General features: G+C 38.8%; 1 protein-coding gene across 1 annotated transcript in view; it reads right to left on the bottom strand.

Moving 5' to 3' along the window:
- Positions 1-6719, bottom strand: part of EPS15 (epidermal growth factor receptor pathway substrate 15) — a 131612-nt gene extending 124893 nt beyond the window's left edge. Inside the window, exons 1-2 of the mRNA XM_017875436.1 lie at positions 6701-6719; positions 4506-4547 (exon numbers count right to left, since the gene is read on the bottom strand). The gene's annotated coding sequence lies outside the window, so the exon portion shown is untranslated. The remainder of the gene's footprint in view (positions 1-4505; positions 4548-6700) is intronic.
- Between the last annotated feature and the right edge of the window lie 9359 nt (positions 6720-16078).

Genomic DNA, 16078 nt, shown 5'->3' with positions numbered 1-16078 from the left:
GTTTATTGATTTGTGTATGTTGAACCAGCCTTGCATCCCAGGCATGAAGCCAACTTGCTCGTGGTGGATAAGGTTTTTGATGTGCTGCCGGATTCGGTTTGCCAGTATTTTATTGAGGATTTTTGCATCGATGTTCATCAGGGATATTGGTCTAAAATTCTCTTTTTTTGTTGTGTCTCTGCCAGGCTTTGGTATCAGGATGATGTTGGCCTCATAAAATGAGTTAGGAAGGATTCTCTCTTTTTCTATTGATTGGAATAGTTTCAGAAGGAATGGTACCAGCTCCTCTTTGTACCTCTGATAGAATTCACTGTGAATCCATCTGATCCTGGACTTTTTTTGGTTAGTAGGTTATTAATTATTGCCTCAATCTCAGAGCCTGTTATTGGTCTATTCAGGGTTTCAACTTCTTCTCGGTTTAGTCTTGGGAGGGTGTATGTGTCCATTTCTTCTAGATCTTCTAGTTTATTTGTATAAAGGTGTTTATAGTATTCTCTGATGGTAGTTTGTATTTCTGTGGGAAAGGCGGTGATATCCCCTTTATCATTTTTTATTGCGTCTATTTGATTCTTCTCTCTTTTCTTCTTTATTAGTCTTGCTAGCGGTCTATCAATTTTGTTGATCTTTTCAAAAAACCAGCTCTTGGATTCATTGATTTTTTTGAAGGGTTTTTTCCATCTCCTTCAGTTCTGCTCTGATCTTAGTTATTTCTTGCCTTCTGTTAGCTTTTGAATGTGTTTGCTCTTGCTTCTCTAGCTCTTTTAATTGTGATGCTAGGTTGTCAATTTTAGATCTTTCCTGCTTTCTCTTGTGGGCATTTAGTGCTATAAATTTCCCTCTACACACTGCTTTAAATGTGTCCCAGAGATTCTGGTATGTTGTGTCTTTGTTCTCACTGGTTTCAAAGAACATCTTTATTTCTGCCTTCATTTCGTTATGTACTCAGTAGTCACTCAGAAGCAGGTTGTTCAGTTTCCATGTAGTTGAGCGGTTTTGAGTGAGTTTCTTAATCCTGAGTTCTAATTTGATTGCACTGTGGTCTGAGAGATAGTTTGTTATAATTTCTGTTCTTTTACATTTGCTGAGGAGTGCTTTACTTCCAACTATGGGGTCAGTTTTGGAATGAGTGTGATGTGGTGCTAAGAAGAATGTATATTCTGTTGATTTGGGGTGTAGAGTTCTGTAGATGTCTATCAGGTCCGCTTGGTGCAGAGCTGAGTTCAATTCCTGGGCATCTTTGTTAACTTTCTGTCTCACTGATCTGTCTAATGTAGACAGTGGGGTGTTAAAGTCTCCCATTACTATTGTGTGGAAGTCTAAGTCTCTTTGTAGGTCTCTAAGGACTTGCTTTATGAATCTGGGTGCTCCTGTATTGGTGCATATATATTTAGGATAGTTAGCTCTTCTTGTTGAATTCATCCCTTTACCATCATGTAATGACCTTCTTTATCTCTTCTGATCTTTGTTGGTTTAAAGTCTGCTTTATTACAGATTAGGACTGCATCCCCTGCTTTTTATTTTTTGCTTCCATTTGCTTGGTAGATCTTTCTCCATCCCTTTATTTTGAGCCTATGTGTGTCTCTGCACATGACATGGGTCTCCTGAATATAGCACACTGATGGGTCTTGACTCTTTATCCAATTTGTCAGCCTGTGTCTTTTAATTGGAGCATTTAGCCCATTTACATGTAAGGTTAATATTGTTATATATAAATTTGATCCTGTCATTATGATGTTTGCTGGTTATTTTGCTCATCAGTTGATGCAGTTTCTTCCTAGCATCAATGGTCTTTACAATTTGGCATGTTTTTGCAGTGGGTGGTACCAGTTATTCCTTTCCATGTTTAGTGCTTCTTCAGGAGCTCTTGTAAGGCGGGCCTGGTGGTGACAAAATCTCTCAGCATTTGCTTGTCTGTAAAGGATTTTATTTCTCCTTTACTTATGAAGCTTAGTTTAGCTGGATATGAAATTCTGGGTTGAAAATTCTTTTCTTTAAGAATGTTGAATACTGGCCCCCACTCTCTTCTGGCTTGTTGAGTTTCTGCCAAGAGATCCGCTTTTAGTCTGATGGGCTTCCCTTTGTGGGTAACCCGACCTTTCTCTCTGGCTGCCCTTAAGATTTTTTCCTTCATTTCAACTTTGATGAATCTGACAATTATGTGTCTTGGAGTTGCTCTTCTCAAGGAGTATCTTTGTGGCATTCTCTGTATTTCCTGAATTTGAATGTTGGCCTGCCTTGCTAGGTTGGGGAAGTTCTCCTGGATAACATCCTGAAGAGTGTTTTCAAACTTGGTTCCATTCTCCCCTTCACTTTCAGGTACAACAATCAGACGTAGGTTTGGTCTTTTCACATGGTCCCATATTTCTTGGAGGCTTTGTTCGTTTCTTTTTACTCTTTTTTCTCTAAACTTCTCTTCTTGCTTCATTTCATTCATTTGATCTTCAATCACTGATTCCCTTTCTTCCACTTGATCAAATTGGCTATTGAAGCTTGCGCATGCGTCACGTAGTTCTCGTGCCATGGTTTTCAGTTCCATCAGTCATTTAAGGTCTTCTCTACGCTGTTTATTCTAATTAGCCATTCGTCTAATCTTTTTTTCAAGGTTTTTAGCTTCTTTGCGATGGGTTCGAACATCCTCCTTTAGCTCAGAGAAGTTTGTTATTACCGATCGTCTGAAGCCTACTTCTGTCAACTTGTCAAAGTCATTCTCCATCCAGCTTTGTTCCATTGTTGGCAAGGTGCTGTGTTCCTCTGGAGGAGCAGACAGGTACTCTGATTTTTACAATTTTCAATTTTTCTGCTCTGGTTTCTCCCCATCAATAGTATCTGATTCTCACTGACCCCTCAGAATTCAAAGACAAATACTTGTATGGAACGTTTTTACGCTTTATAGCAATATAGTTATTACATGGGTTCAACGACAATTTGTTTTTCTTCTTATCAGGATGTAATTGGATAAGTCAATTGTGTAAAACAAGGCCATTATTTGAGAATGACTTCTTTTATTCAAACAAAACAAAGATTAAAGAACAAGTACTGACTTTATGTGACACCAACATCATAAAGATCTCCCAAGAAAACTGGGCTGCTACCTGGTTTACAAGATCCCAGCCTCACGGGTAGTAAAGTAAGGTCACTTACCAACAGGCTAGGAACCTTAGCAAATCTGGGAAACCTTAAGATGAAATAAATTCACTCATATTTATATGTACTGAAGGTGAAATATGGTAGAGAGAATTTCTAAGGTTTGGAGCATAGCCTTAAAATAGAAGAACAAATATAACAGGGGCGTTAAAAAGTAGTCTGAGATCCTTGATATTTTTCAGGCAGAAATTATTCTCTGACCTTAAAAGTTGCTAAATAGTTTATAGCTCTTGATTTGCAAGTCAAAACCAAAGAGGCCTATAATGTTTAATTAATACTTGCTGAAACTATGTAAATAGCCAGGCCAAATATAATGAAACCAGCCTTTTCTGTGATCATAATCATAAGGTAGGGAGACTGTTAGAAAAAATAATCTGATACTTGAAAATGGGCAAATAAGATTGTCTACACCTTCAAGAAATTATCATCTGATCTATGGTATGCACCCTTGATGACTTTCTACTGTCTAGAATGCTTTATACTCTGTAGAGGTAGAGGTTAATAGAAACTGATAGCAATGCAAGTGACTCCCGTCCGTACCAACACAAATGAATACTGTCTGGTGAAGTATGTAAATCTCTGTAACTCATATTCCCATTTTTTAATTTTTTTTTTGAGACAGAGTTTCACTCTTTTTGCACAGGCTGGAGTGCAATGGCGCAATCTCGGCTCACTGTAACCTCGCCTCCCAGGTTCAAGTAATTCTCCTGCCTTAGCCTCCCGAGTAGCTGGGATTATAGGCATGCACCACCAAACCCAGCTAATTTTGTATTTTAGTAGAGACAGGGTTTCATCATGTTGGCCAGCCCGGTCTTGAACTCCTGAACTCAGGTAATCCACCCGCCTCAGCCTCCCAAAGTGCTGGGATTACAGGTATGAGCCACCGTGCCCGGCCATATTCCCATTTTTATATCTGACCAGAGGCTATATATCTGTGCTAATTAACCAGTAATTAATGAGCTGAATAAAATCTGTGATACATGCTCATTATATATTTGTATAAAAGTCATGTTTTTCACTTTGTGAAAATTATACTTTAATAAGTCTTAAAAACAACATAGAAGTTATTTGTATTTGTCTTAAGAATTTGGAATGTTTATATCTGAATAAATCTATCAAATATATAAATTTTCAACATAGATATTTAAGACAACTAAGTACCTGGACTTAATTATCTTTCCTTCATTTCTCTGGGAGCTTGTCAAATGTATTAAGTACTCAAAGTAGGAGGCTGTAAACAAGAAGTTGAAAACAAGACATGCCAAATTTATCGAGCTAGCTGGTAATCTACAGACATACAATCAAGAGTTGACAGTACACTTGATGTTCAATCTAGGCAAACAATGAAACAAAAATCTTACCTGTCTATAGTATTTTTCATATACAGGATTTCCACTTGATAACTGAAATAAACAAATTAATAAAAATTAGATGCTATTCATTAACTTCTATTAACATATTTCGCATTCATTCAACAGATATTTGAGAAACAAAGGTGAATAAGATAAAATATCCTTGATTTCAGGGGTTAGGTTTTGTTTCTTCTTGGGGGGCGTGAGAGAGAGAACAGATAAAGATAGTCACATGGGTTACTAAGAATCAGGTAGACAAGAAATGAAACAAGAATCTTAAATTTTGTTTTTGATATCAATACTTCTCTTCATCTAAAATTTTACCCAGAAACCCAATACGTTACAAATTAAGAATGAAATGCTTTTGCTAAAGCCAGTTGTGAGAGGCCCAAATCCCCAAGAATTCAGCTTCTACCCAAGTACCTATGAATACATTTCAAAAACCACTTTAATAAAACAATTAAATGAATATACAAACTGACGTACAGGAAGATGATAAGTGATGTTATCAGATATGAACTGCTTGCAGAAAGGCAGTTCCATTAAATTCACACTACAGTTCAAAGAGTTCCTTGGTCAGTTTAGGAACAAACTCATCTGAAATTCAATGTTTGAAGGACCGACTGGGCGCAGTGGCTCACACCAGTAATCCCAGCACTTTGGGAGGCTGAGGCAGGAGGACTGCTTGAACCCAAGAGTTTGAGACCAGCCTGAGCATCACAGTGAGACCTCGTCTTTACAAATAATTTAAAAACTGGCCAGGTGTGGTGGCACATGTCTATGGTCCCACCTACTTGGGAGGCTGAGGTGGGAGAATTGCCTGAGCCCAGGCAGCTGAGGCTGCAGTGAGCTATGACTACGCCACTGTACTCCAGCCTGGGTGACAGACTGAGACCCTGTCTCAAAAAAGAAAAGAGTTTGAAGGATCAAGTTTGCCTCCACATGAATGTGTAAGAGTGTTCTGGGATCAGGATGGGAATCCAGGAAGGCTTCATGGGGTGACATCAGAGCAGGAACTTGAGGTATGGGGAAGATGGAGAGACAGTGATTCTACACAGAGATAGCAGCATGCACAAAGGCATGTGATCAACAGAAAACTCAGTTACGTCTAAAAAGAACAGCAAGAAGTTCCGAATGGTAAGAGGAATAGGGAGATAAGATTATGAAGTTTTGCAGAAGACAACTTATGAAGGGTTTCATCTGCCATTGTTGAGTAAAAAAAAAAAAATGAAGTCGCCCAGGCTGGAGTACAGTGGCGTGGCACGATCTAGGCTCCCTGCAATCTCTGCCTCCCAGGTTCAAGCGATTCTCCGGCCTCAGCTTCCCAAATAGCTGGCATTACAGGCATGCACCACCACGCCTGGCTAATTTTGTATTTTAGTAGAGATGGGGTTCACCATGTTGTCTAGGCTGGTCTCAAACTCCTGACCTCAAGTGATCCACCCGCCTTGGCTTCCCAAAGTGCTGGGATTACAAGCATCAGCCACCACACCCAGCCTTAGGAAGTAATTTTAATGGTCTGGTTGAGGAGCTGAACATTGACAATGGCAGAAAAGAAGGGTATGACTTGAAAAAAAGTTTGTAACATAAGATTTGACAGGACTTATTAAGTGGATGAGGGGGAAGGAAAGCATAATTTTAAAAATATATAAAATGTCTACACACACAGAATTTCCCTTTCCACAGTTTTAGTTACTCTCAGTCAATCGCCGTCAGAAAATATTAAATGAAAAATTGCAGAAATAAACATTTCATAACTTTTAAATCGTACACCATTCCAAGTAGCATGATGAAATCTCATGCCATCCCACCTAGGACATGAGTTCCTTTGTCCAGGGCATCTACTCTGTATACGGTATCTGCCCATTAGTCACTTCGTAGCCAACTCAGTTATCAGGCTGACAGATCACAAAAAGGAAGAGAATGGTACAATAAGGTATGTTGAGAGAGACAGAAACCACATTCACATAACTTTTATTACAGTGTATTGTTGTAATTGTTCTATTTCACTATTAGTTGTTGTTGTTAATCTTACTGTGCCTAATTTATAAATTAAACTTTATCACAGGCATGACATACACACAGAGAGATATATATTTGAACTCAAGACTGCAACGTGTGTGTGTGTGTGTGTGTGTGTGTGTGTGTCCTACTGGTTCAGTTTTTCTGAAGAACCCTAATATATCCACTCTCAGAGAGGTTACCTGTCCAGGCTTTTAAAAGGCAGAGTCAGCTAGGCATGGTGGTGCGTGCCTGTAATCCCAGTACTTTGGGAGGCCGAGGCAGGCAGATCACGAGGTCAGGAGATCGAGACCATCTTGGCCAACATGGTGAAACCCCATCTCTACAAAAAATACAAAAAATTAGCTGGGCGTGGTGGCGCATGCCTATAATCCCAGCTACGTGGAAAGCTGAGGCAGGGGAACTGCTTGAACCCTGGAGGTAGAGGTTGCAGTGAGCTGAGATCACGCCATTGCACTCCAGCCTAGCAAAAGAGCAAGACTCCATCAAAAAAAAAAAAAAGAAAAAGAAAAGAAAAAGCGGAGTCAGACGGATGCGGTGGTTCACGCCTGTAATCCCAGCAGGGGATTTGGGAAGCTATGCCAGGAGGATTGCTTCAATCTAGGAGTTTGAGATCAGCCTGGGCAATGTAGAGAAACACCATCTCCACCAAAAATGCAAAAACTAGTCAGGCATGGTGGCACACGTATATAGTCCCAGCTACTCAGGAGGTTGAGGCACGAGGACTGCTTGAGCCACGGAGGTCAAAGCTATAGTGAGCTGTGATTGTGCTGCTGCACTCTAGCCTGGGCAACAGAGTGAGACCCTGTCTCTTAACAAAAAAGTCAGAGTCAGGACTTATGTGTCCCACTCCTAGCTCTGTGCTGCTTCCCATATGCCCTGGTATGCCCAGGAAAATCTTGATTTACAATCATTGTCCCAGCATCCCATTCGGCTTACCATGTGTCTCTGATTTACCATTTTTAAAAAGAAACTTTTATTGGGCCAGATGTAGTCGCTCATGCCTGTAATCTCAGCACTTTGGGAGGCCGAGGCAGGAGGAGTGCTTGAAACCAGGAGTTTGAGACTAATCTAGGCAACACAGCGAGACCCTGTCTCCATTTGTAAAAAATTTTTAAATAAAAAATTAAATAACAATTTAAATTTTAAAGAAACTATTAACAATCATTATATCAAAATACACTAAAACCAGAATGGATTTTGTATCTCTACTGTATATATCTAGTTTCTGGCCAAGTTATCAGCTAGTAGTGTGTAAGTGCTTTCACCACATGAACAAGTGATGAAATTTGAAAGAGAAGTAGTGATAATTCCATCTTTCTTGTTCTGATTCTTTACAGATTCAACAAAACTTCTTTGCAAGGGAAGCATATAGACTTACTGAAAAGTATCCTCAGACTTAAGCAACCATGGGTAATTACTCTGTATGGTCTTGCAAAATATTAGGAGAAATATTTGACACTGGTGCTCCTGTTGGTTATCTGGTATGCCAGGCAGTGCAGTGGCATGTACAGTGACCACAAGACACACTAGGCCACCAGCTGGCTAAGTCAGTGGGAAATCGCAGGTTGGGTGCAAATGAAGTATGTGCAAAGTCAGTAGTCTGAAAACTTTTAGATGGTTTTATCACATATTGTATTGTGTAAGTCTACAACTATTTATTTTGTTGTTTGGTAACCATTTTATTATCTCATAAGCCTTTTCAGGAGCAATGGGTTAGAAAGCCATCACTGTATCCAATAAAAACTAAGCTCTAAATTTTCATTTCTCTGGAAAATGGATGGGCAGACAATTTGCATAAAACCATTGAAGTAGTTTCCATTTATCATGGGAGCTCTAGTGACATCACTATTAATAAGATTCAAACATCAACATTTATAAATGTTTTCATATTCCCACAGTTACATTTTTAAGGGTAAGACTGATACTGAATACAACAAAATAGTGCAACAGAGCAATATGTGTGTTCTCCTTGCAACCTGTCATTGGACTTTCGAGGCTACTACTTTTAAAAACCTACTTTATAAATCCAATCAATGTCTCAATAGTGAGTCTTTTTAAAAATAAGTCCTCTAGAAATTGGTTGCATCCTGTTCAAAATCAGTTGGAAACCTTTAATCGAAATTAAAGTTTAGTGAGCTGGACATGGTGGCACACACCTGTAGTCCCAGCTATTTGGGAGGCTGGAATGGGAGGATCACTTGAGCCCAGGAATTCATGACCAACCTGGGCAACATACTGAGACATCATCTGTTTATCTTTAAAAAAACAAACAAACAAACAAACAAAAACAAGTTTAATGAATAAAGCTCCAGAAAACCTTCAGCTTTTGAAGCTTTTGGCAAATACCAATTATCATCAACAAAGTCTGCCAGGATACTGAAATATATCCTTCAAAACAAGGAAGAACCTAACAAATTAAATGACTTCAAATAGTACACAAGATTTCATTTTGAAATTTTATAATTATATTTTGGAATGAATTTTAGAAATTCCATTGAGAGTCTTCTTTTTTTTTTTTTGAGACAGAGTTTTTTGCTCTTGTCGCCCAGGCTGGAGTGCAATGGCGCTATCTCGGCCCACTGAAACCTCCGCCTCCCAGGTTCAAGCGATTCTCGTGCCTCAGTCTCCCAAATAGCTGGGATTACAGGCGCCTGCCACCACATCCAGCTAATTTTTGTATTTTTAGTAGAGATGGGGTTTCGTCATGTTGGCCAGGCTGGCCTCAAACTACTGACCTCAGGTGATCCACCCGCCTCAGCCTCCCAAAGTGCTAGGATTACAGGTGTGAGCCATTGTATGCAGCCAAGTCTTTCTATTTTTAAGTGGATGAAAGAAAATTACAGGCCAGGCACAATGGCTCACGCCTGTAATCTCAACACTTTGGGAGGCTGAGGCGGGTAAATCACCTGAGGTCAGGAGTTCAAGACCAGCCTGGCCAACATGGTGACACCTCGTCACTACTAAAAATACAAAAAAAAAAAAAAAAAAAATAGCTGGACATGGTGGCGGGCACCTGTAATCCCAGTTACTAGGGAAGCTGAGGCAGAAGAATTGCTTGAAACCAGGAGGCAGACGTTGCAGTGTGCTGAGATTACGCCACTGTACTCAAGCCTAGGTGACAAGAGCGAGACTGCATCTCAAAAAAAGAAAGAAAGAAAGATTAGAGAAGGCCTACAATTTTGCAACACTTAAATCTGGTGGAACATGTAAAATACATAGGGACAACTTATCTGTATCAAAGAGAGTACCTTGTGACTAGATTGGACAATACAGCGAGATCCTGTCTCTATAAAAAATGAAAAGTAAAAAGAGAGAGTACCTTTAATACAGGCAAAAGGACATTGCCTGTGAAAATACTGGGACTGATATATTTATAATTTTCTTTTCTTTTTTTTTCTTTTTTGAGATAGAGTTTTGCTCTTGTTATCCAGGCTGGAGTACAGTGGCATGATCTCCACTCACTGCAATCTCCACCTCTCGGGTTCAAGTGATTCTCCTCCCTCAGCCTCCTGAGTAGCTGGGATTATAAGTGCCCACCACTACACCTGGCTAATTTTTTTTTTTTTTGTATTTTTAGTAGAGACAGGAGCTTCATCATGTTGGCTAGGCTAGTCTCGAACTTCTGACCTCAGGTGATCCACCTGCCTCGGCCTCCAAAAAGTGCTGGGAGTACAGGTATGAGCCACTGTGCCCAGTCTATAATTTTCAATAAGAAAAAAATTAGAATTAAGAATATTCTGCATCTAGCAAAATTTTTCCTGAGCTAACTGGGTACAGCAGCACATATAAAGTATATTGGCAACTAAAAATATTTTACAGAGAAGCATCAACTGTAGAAGTTAACAACCACAAAGTATAAAATGTAACTGCAAAATATTGCAGTTTTATGAAAAAATTAAAACTAGTAAAACCACATGGAACATCATTATATGATTCAGAAAAGTATCAGTGACACAATATCAGTGACAGATTTGACTGAGAAACTGATAAAAACATAGTTATTACCAAAAATACTTCGTTTTAAATATTCAACTGAAGTCCATGTAAAACTTTGTTATAATGTACAACAAAATGTTTTATAAATTGTTGTTTTGAAAAAAGAGTTTAAATGGAGCTATTTTATTGATCAACTAATGCAATAAAACTATTTTAATGGTTGAAAAGTAAATATTCCAAAATATATCGAATTTTAAATATTTGTAGTACCCCTTGCATTCTCAAAATGTACCAGTTTGAATGAAAATTATATAGTAATCTACTTAGTTATGACAAAAGTATAAATACTTTGCTAAAGAAAGCAAATTAAATATATTCCCTCAATAATAAAAAGTTAATTTTAAACGGATGTTTCGAATACAGGAAAAAAAAAAACCTCACACAGTAAGAAATCCTGATCTCCAAACTGTGCCTTAAAAATCCTCACATTACAGGTTCATTGGTTACTACCTAAACACATAGGAGACGATATTAGCTCACCAAAGTGTTCCAAAGTACACCCTGTGCTGATTACTACACTAATGTGATATAGCTAAGTGAGAATGGAAAAAGCCATCCAAAATGCCAAGTCACTCATCAAGCAAAATGACCAAAGAGTGTTTCTGGTGTGTCTCAGTAAAACTGGCTTTTGTTGTTATTGTCGGACTATGAACATGATCACTTTTTAGGAGGGAAAAAAAAATCACATATAATGAATGAACAGAGGAAAAAAAATTGAAAGGCATAGCTTAAATGGTAACAATGATTATCTCTGGATAGCAAGATCATAAATGATTTTTACGTTCTTCTTCATACTACTTTGCAGTCTCTGGAAACTCTTTGAGAATAAACATGTCCTAATTATATAGTAAGAATGAAGCAATAAGGCTATTTTCAATCTGGAGAAAAATATAAAAATCCCCAAATCTGATCAGTATACAAAACTGCATGTGAATTTTTAACAATCAAGTTAATTTCTAAAGGAAAACTTTAACTCCAACTGTCAAAATCAAAATCTGACCTTTTACAATTCTGTTATTACAATTTAAAAGCAATTATTTATTCATTACCTGTATCATAAACTCTTACCAGCTGTCACAAAGTTAAATATTCATAAATGTCAGAATTCTTTTGAAAGAGTCTATTGCTATTTCTTACTAGTCTGAAAAATTTAAAGTACCTGTAAACAAGAGATGCTAGAAAGCCAATACAGTTTTGTAAAAAAAAACCAAAAAACAGACTTTGGTATCAGATAGGCCTATATTCAAAGCCCATTCTACTACTTCTTAGGTATACGATCTTTAGTAGCTTATTTTACCTCCTTGAAAAGCCTGTTTCCTGATCTGGTTGGTTTTGAGACAGGGTCCCACTCTGTCCTGGCTGAAGTACAGTGATACAATCACACTGCTGCCTCAAACTTCTGGGCTTAAGCAATCTTCCCATGTAGCTGGAATTACAGGCATGAGCCAGTACACCCAGCCTCTCCTCTTCCTTCTTTAGTAATAGTACCCCTAAGCTTTACATACGGACATCTAGCTAAAATCTACATTTCCCAACCTCTCTTGCAATTTCAGTTATTCATCAATGGAATGATAAAAGAAATGTGTCCAACTCCGAGGATGTGCATCTAAAGAGAAAGGAAATGACTTCTGACTCCTAACCCTTCTTGTAAGTGGCTAGAATACAGATATAGTGACAGAATCTGGAGAAGCTATCTTGGATTGAGACAGAAAACATGTTGAGAAAAACACAGCAACATGAGAAAAAAAACCCTGAGTCCCTGACACCATCATGAAGCTCCTACAGCACTCTACACCACTTACCCCACTTGGATTGTTACTTGAGATTTGTGATTTTGGTTTAAACCAATATCCTAACTAATGTAAAAAAACAAAAGAAGGAACTGCTATTTTTGTAAAGGAAACAAATGTGTTATTATAATTACATATATAGCTATACAAATGTAAATACAATAAACTTTACTAAGAAAAAAATTGTTACAGAAGTATAGTCTAGTATACCATATATCTACATATAGGTATCTTTCTTTTTTTTTTTTTTTTTTTTTGAGATGGAGTCTCCCTCTGCCACTCAGGTTAGAGTGCAATGGCGTGATCTCGACTCACTGCAATCTCCGCCTCCCAGGTTCAAGCAATTCTCCAGCCTTAGCCTCCCAAGTAGCTGGGACTACAGATGCACACCACCACGCCCGACTATTTTATTTTTAGTAGAGACGGGGTTTCTCCATATTGTCCAGGCTGGTCTCAAACTCCTGACCTCAGATGACTATACAGCATCTTAAGGTGTTTAGATGGTACTATAATTCCCAGTCATCTGTTTCCCTCTTGTATACACAGAGTGTATAGCGTCTCTCTCTTTAAGAGTAGTATTAATATCCCTGCCTGTTGCCATGTGACTTGTAGTGTTTCTCTGTGGGTGTTCCAGGGGTGGGTTTGGCCATATAACTTGTTTTGGCCATTGAATCCGGGAGCAAGTTCCAGTTCCAAGTAGAAGCTTCAACAGCTGTTGTGTGTTTCTGACAGGTCTTACTGTTTTCTCTCTACCAAGAGCATATGTCACAAATAGGGACTGCTCCTCTAGCCTGGATCCTCAAATGAGAAAGAATCACAGAGCAGAACCATAGCTGATTCCTAGGAAACCTATAATGTGAACAATATATAAATCTTTCTTATTGTAAGCTACTCATAGTTTGGCGTGTTTCTTAGTGCAGCATAATCTAGCAAATGTTAACACATAAGTAAATCAACACCAAAGTGTATCAAGTAGTAATAAAAAAGACCCCAGTTACTAAGGAAATTTATAGGTTAATAATTAAATGTCAATAATTGTCTCATATGGAATTTCTGGTGTCATTTTTAGGGGAGGGTTATGTGGGAGGAGATGTTAGATAGAGTACACGACTTTGAGAGTACAAGATTCTATAACACACAAAATGACCTAAAATTTTAAATGATTTATTCTTACTATAAATGGTTACAGTACAATGTGGAAGGCCAGGCATGGTGGCTCACGCCTGTAATCCCAGCACTTTGGGAGGCCAAAGCAGACAAATCATGAGCTTAGGAGTTCCAGATCAGCCTGGCCAACACGGTGAAACTCTGTCTCTACTAAAAATACAAAAAATTAGCTGGGCATGGTGGCGGGTGCCTGTAATCCCAGCTACTTGGGAGGCTGAGGCAGAAGAATTGCTTGAACCTGGGAGGCAGAGGTTGCAGTGAGCCAAGATCACACCATTGCACTCCAGCCTGGGCAACAGTGCAAGACTCCATCTCAAAAAAAAAAAGAAGTGAAAATAAAATAAAGAGACAACCTCTAAAACATAATGCCAATCTTTTTTTTTTTTGAGACGGAGTCTCGCTCTGTCGCCCAGGCTGGAGTGCAGTGGCCGGATCTCGGCTCACTGCAAGCTCCGCCTCCCGGGCTCCCGCCATTCTCCTGCTTCAGCCTCCCGAGTAGCTGGGACTACAGTCGCCGCCACCTCGCCCGGCTAGTGTTTTTGTATTTTTTTTAGTAGAGACGGGGTTTCACCGGGTTAGCCAGGATGGTCTCGATCTCCTGACCTCGTGATCCACCCGTCTCGGCCTCCCAAAGTGCTGGGATTACAGGCTTGAGCCACCGCGCCCGGCCAATGCCAATCTTTTCTCAGTTAATCACAAGGTCAGATACTAGGGAGTTGTCAATGAATAAATCAATAAAATGGAGAGGGGAGTGGGTATGATTATAAAGGGGTAACATAAAGTATCTTTGTGACACAGCAAGTCTTTATTTTGATTACACTTACAGTTACATGAATCCACACATAATAAAACTGCATATGCATAGAACTAAACATGCAAACACACTAATGAATATCTATAAAACCGGCAAAACTTAAATAAAGTCTGTGGGTTATATCAATGTCAATTTTCTGTTTTTGCTATTGCTATAGTTATACAAGATGTTACAATTAGGGAAAACTGGATGAAGGGTGCATAGGGCCTCTCTGTACTACTTTTTGCAACTTCCCACGAAAAGGAAGTATTGAAGACCAATGTCAAGTAGAGAGAAGGTGGCAAATCAGACAGTAAGAACACTGTGCAATGGCAAACCGGGGCTAGGTAGTAAAAGGAAGACAAAGGAATAGATTTTATTCCTTCAAATAAACCACTCTTTTTAGTTTTGCTCTTTAAAACTTTTTTTTAAATGAGTAACAGTGCAGTGCTAGTTAAAATAAAAATTAGTCTCTTAATGCACACAATTTTCTGTAATTTTCCATAAAATTATTTCTGACATATTAACACATAAAAATTCAGCTACTCAGAATTCCACCTTCTATTACTCCATTTTCAAGAGGGCTGAAGAATCAGAATGGTGACTAGCCACCACAGCCTTTCAACGCCACCTCCACCACCACCACCATCCTTTAAGGGTAGAACAGCAACTCCTAAGGCCAAAGTACTAAATGAATACACCAAGCAGAGTCTATGTTTTTATACACGTAAGTTTACAGTTTGCAAGACAGAATATTTAGAAGCTTCTGACAGGCTATCAATATCTAGAAAAGGCTTGTATATTTTACAATGTAAAAGAAAACAGGATGAAAACTAAGAGTAAACAGAAGAATGAAAAATAGTAAGGAGCAATAGTGATTAACAGTAATCCAAATTGACAAGTAAAATAGAAACCAGAAGCTGCTTGAAAAAAGCCAGTAATAAGAGAAATTTGAGAAAGGAGAACAACTGTAAAGCTAGGGTAGAGGGCGTGGGGAGGCAGAGAAAGGCAAATCACCTGGGCAGTCTTCACCTTTAGAGCTGGGGAGGGTGGGGAGTCATGGAAATACAAGCAGCCATTTAAGCAGTTCCCTTACAGAATGCACAGTGCACAGTATTCCTCAGCTCTGTAAATCCCAACTAATTTTTTTTTTTTTTTGAGACAGGGTGTCGCTCTGTTGCCCAGCTTGGAGTGCAGTGGCACAATCTCCACTCACCGCAGCCTCCACCTCTGGGGCTCAAGTGATTCTTCCCTCAGCCTCCTAAGTAGCTGGGACCACACCCAGCTAATTTTTGTATTTTTTGTAGAGATGGATTTTCACCATGTTGCCTAGGCTGGTCTCAAACTCCTGGATTCAAGTGATCCACCTGCCTCGGCCTCCCAAAGTGCTGAGATTACAGGCATGAGCCACCGTGCCTGACCCTCATTTAATAACTTAATAGACATAAACTGGATGCTTTCTAGGCACACGACAATAGGTTAAGGTATATGGAGTTAAAATAATCAGATAGGGCTCCTGCCTTCAAGAGCTTAAATTCTAGTAAAAATTGTAATTATACATTCTGCAAACATGCTAACATCTCATATTTGTTCCATAACAAAACATTACAAATTGACTTAGCAGGCAAAGACCTAGAAATACCGTAACTACAGTATTCTAAAGAAAGTTTTCAAAGTCCAAATAAAAAAATATATTTGCTTTGGAGATTCATTTCTTTCAAAAATGAAAGAAGAAAGGGACTTTGGAAAAGACAAAAGAATTTCAAAAGATAGTACAGAAAATACTACTGAAAACAAAGGATGTAAAGACC

The sequence above is a fragment of the Rhinopithecus bieti genome, unplaced genomic scaffold (assembly GCF_001698545.2).
Source record: "Rhinopithecus bieti isolate Rb0 unplaced genomic scaffold, ASM169854v2 scaffold_10017, whole genome shotgun sequence".
In the NCBI taxonomy this organism is placed as follows: Eukaryota; Metazoa; Chordata; class Mammalia; order Primates; family Cercopithecidae; genus Rhinopithecus; species Rhinopithecus bieti.
This window is presented reverse-complemented; position numbering and strand designations above follow the sequence as displayed.